The following is a 4,054-nucleotide window of genomic DNA, read 5'->3' as shown; positions in this document are numbered from 1 at the left end:
TTCTGGCTCGAGCAAGTGTTGTTCGTTTCAATCGTTTCTTTCTTTCGAATTAAAAAAAAAAAGACGTCTTCTACATTACTTGCTCGAGGCCACTCTTCTTCGCGGGATAACGACTCGTAGCTGCTGACGACACACTTCTTAGCATTTTATCCCCCTTTTTCACCTTCCCTGTCGTCTCATTCATACAGCTTTCCGTTTCTCCGGATATTAAATGCGGACGCAATCAGCGATTAAAATCTTAAAAGGATGGATCGATGAAATCTGCTTCGCGAAGAAATGTTTTTTCCCCGCTCTGAGTTTTTCTTTTTTTTTTCTGCGTGACAGCTCTTATGACATAAGAGTGAGAGTGGGCGTGAGACTTTTCGTTATTGTATTACCGATTTAATTGGTTTTTACGGTTTTAATTGCAATGGCACTTTTTTGTGCTTTGAAAAAGTTTATCGAAGAATTGAAACGTAGATTATAACACTGATGTTTTTTTATCGGTCGACTGATTAAATACTGGATCAACCCCAAACACGATCAACCACTCACGAAGAAAAAAAAAAGTATACGTCAAGCGTAAACACACTGCTCACTTCAACAAGCTCGGCGTTTATAGGGCTGTGCAATACACGACAAAATGCGTGACACGAAAATCAATACATGTCCAAAATTTTTGCTAATGTGGTGTTCGGATTCCACTAGACGAAGCCGACGGAAAGTTGAACACGCATGATTCAAGAGGCTCTCGTTTACTTCTCTACGTCCAAATGTGGCTCATTATGCTCTTTGGTGGAAATTCTCCAAGAATGAAGCCGACACAGTGGTGAGCCGTATTGGAGGGGAGAAGGGCTTTGCAGGCAATGTAAAAAAAAAAATGGGCCTGCAGCGAATAATGTGAAAAACTGAATCTGAAATCATGTTTATTTGAAGCAGACATGCCACAAAGATTGAATTAAATACAGGCGACTAGGGAAAATTTCATTTTATTTCAGAACTGGCAAGTCAGCCTTCGGATAGGCAACGATAAGAAATTGAGTGGGAGGGTTGAAGTTTTCCCGAGGCCCAGATCGGTGCCGGGGAACACGTTTACCTCTGCTTTAAATGAAAGTACTGGTGCCAAGAAACCTAAAACGAGTATTGTGGTGTTTGGGAATGTATCGAATATATGCTTTATTACCGCTACCTTCAAAACAAACAAGCAAACAAACAAACAAATGAGTGCTTTATTTAAAAGAAACAATTTATCCAGGGGCAGCTTTTCGGTGGCGTGTCATAACAGTGTGACGTCACGGGAATACAGCAACTGGCGACTAACTAACGGCAGTTTTGTCATTTGCTCGTGGGACACGTAAACAACGATCGGTGAAGTATCGTACAATTTCCCTGACAATGATTTCTGCGGTTTATGCCGCAAGCGGGACGCGGAGCTCGGCAACTCGGGGACCGTCTTGACCAGTCTGGATAATGTTCATTGCAGCGGAGCTGGCTTGCACATGTGGAGAGGTGAAAACTGTAAAATCAAAACAATGTATTTTATGTTGTCCGCCTCGGTGGAGCAGGGGCTAAGGTGCTGGGATACTGACCCGAATGTCACTGGTTCGATCTCGGCTACGGCGGTCGCATTTCGATATAGGCGGAATAGAGGCCCGTGCACAGTGCCATGTCAGGGCACGTTAAAGAACAGCAGATGCATAGTCGAAATTTTCGAGGCCCTCCGCTGCGGTGTCTCTCATAATATTATCGGGGTTTTATAGGACGTAAAACCTCACATATAATTATTATAAATATTTTGTACATGTTGTCTAACTCTGCTATATAGAGAGCGCTGACGCTGCTTACTCAGGAAACTACAAAAAAAAAAGGAGTCTATTTTGTGATGTGTTCAGATTTTATCGGTACACCATTGCAGCTTTCATGAACGAGCTGCAATTTCTGCAAGAACACTTGTCCTCCTGCATAATAGCACGGCGAGCTCTCTTGTATAACAGCTGCGTCTAGTTACCGGCACTTTCATAGGGAGTAGAAGCCTGGATAATTACCAAGAAGGTTCGACTGTAAAGAAACACTGAAGATAAAACTTTTTTTTTTCGTATGAAAATGCGAGACTGATCGAAAACTGAACGTCCGGGTGGCGACGCTGCATTTAAGTTCTCGCACCAGTGGACGTGACTTCAAAGAGTGTGGCGGTGTCTACTAGGACTTAAGTACGCAGTTCCGAATTGCTAAATACGAAATTCATTGCCCTCAATGAAGCTAGAGGATCAACACACTATGCTTCACGAAATTTCATTGGGGCAATGTGGTCGAAATACTTTGAAGTCCGTAACGTTACGATCGGGGATTTCTGTTGATAATGTAAAAATGAATTTATAGCGTTTATTTTTTTTTATCGATTGATAAAGGTATGGTGGTCAAACTAACGACGCTTGAGTTTTCATAATATATATGTTAACTAACCTATCGTTTTACATTAGTGCCCCTTTAGATTGAGGACAAATCAGCGAGCCGCGAAATGGAATATGATAGGTGTAACCATAAGGAGCAAGCTGAGAGCGAAGTGGTTCAGCGAAGAAACGGGTGTTATCTTGGTCGAAATCAAGAAGAAGAAATTGACATGCGTAGGACATGTAACGTGTATAGGCGAGATAACTTCTGTTCATTAAGAGTAACACAGTGGATTATGAGAGAAGACAAGCAGGCGGGGGAGGCAGAAGGTTAGGCAGGCAGAGGACGCTGTGAAGTTTGCGGGGATAATATTGTAGACGAATGAATCTCGTCTACATTGCACTAATTACTGATTTATTACTGATTACATACAAAGCTATAGTGATGCGAGAGCCCACGAGCGTGTCTCGTCCCTCGGAATCGTCTGGTGGCGTGGTGGTGTCTCCTGAGCCCGGGTGTAACCCAACACGCTGCTTTTGTCAGCCGCGCCATCCGGCGACATACCAGGGTCGCTCGTGGTTGCCAGACGTTGGCGGCGAAACCGGACGAAGCCGGAAGTGGTTTACACCGAAACTGTATTCCTACAATGTGACCGCAACGAACACAGGACCGGGTTGATCGGTGAAGCATGGGAAGAGGCCTTAACCGTGTAGTGGACGCAGTCCGGCTGATGTTGACGATGATTTGTCCTCGTGAGTGTCTTGATGAAGGCGTGGCCGCCGTGGCAGAACAGTGGTCATCGTACTCGGCTGCCGACCCGAAGGTCAGTGGGTTCATTTCCGGGCGCGGCGGCCACATTTCGATGGAAGCCAAATGGTAGAGCTCCATCGTTAAAGAACCCAAGGGGCTCGAAATTTTCGGAGCCCTCCACTATATACCGCGTCTCTCATAATTATATCGTGGTTTTGGGACGTAAAACTCAAAGTATTATTATATTATTCATGGAGGCGCACCCTCTTGTCGACAACCACTGGTCCAGCGACTCCTTGTTCCCAATCGTGCGCTTGTTGTTTCGTAGGGTAGAAAAGAACCTTGAAATTGTGGCACACACCCACAAGGGGGGGGGGGATAAGCTGAGGTCCAAGTAGACGTTATTGTGTGTATTGTTTTCAGCCGTTTCCATTTTTATTCATCCTCTTTGTTCTATATGTTGTTAAACACTATTTCCAATTCCCTGTTGAGCCGACTCTATATCGTCTCCTCATTTTTCGTCTCATTTTTCGTCAGTCAATAAACCAACAAAAAGAAAGATCGATAGGCAAGGCAAGTTCACCCGTGCCCTCTCAGGTGGAGATTAAATCATACATTTTTAACACCTTGAAGCCATAATTGCGCTCTACAATTTCGCGCATATTTGTAATCAGAGCAACCGGTTGCGAAAAAGAGTGCGCTCTGACCACTTTGCAGCTTTTGCGTATAAGAATCGCAGTGCTTCTTTACATGGGCGTTGTTAAGAATGAAGGCCAGCCCTATAAAACATAGTGCTACCTCGCATTTTCCTTGTGTGTGTTTACTTCGTGCACCTTGAAACTTATTACATCTGTAACAGGGAGACGATCTGCCCGATATTTTTAGCTAATCTGTGTCTTCCTGAATAATTATCTTGTTAGAAGTCTCCCAGACG

This window comes from Rhipicephalus microplus, unplaced genomic scaffold (assembly GCF_043290135.1).
Source record: "Rhipicephalus microplus isolate Deutch F79 unplaced genomic scaffold, USDA_Rmic scaffold_94, whole genome shotgun sequence".
NCBI classification, from domain to species: Eukaryota; Metazoa; Arthropoda; class Arachnida; order Ixodida; family Ixodidae; genus Rhipicephalus; species Rhipicephalus microplus.
The sequence above is the reverse complement of the archived record's forward strand: the minus strand, read 5'-3'. Positions refer to the sequence as shown.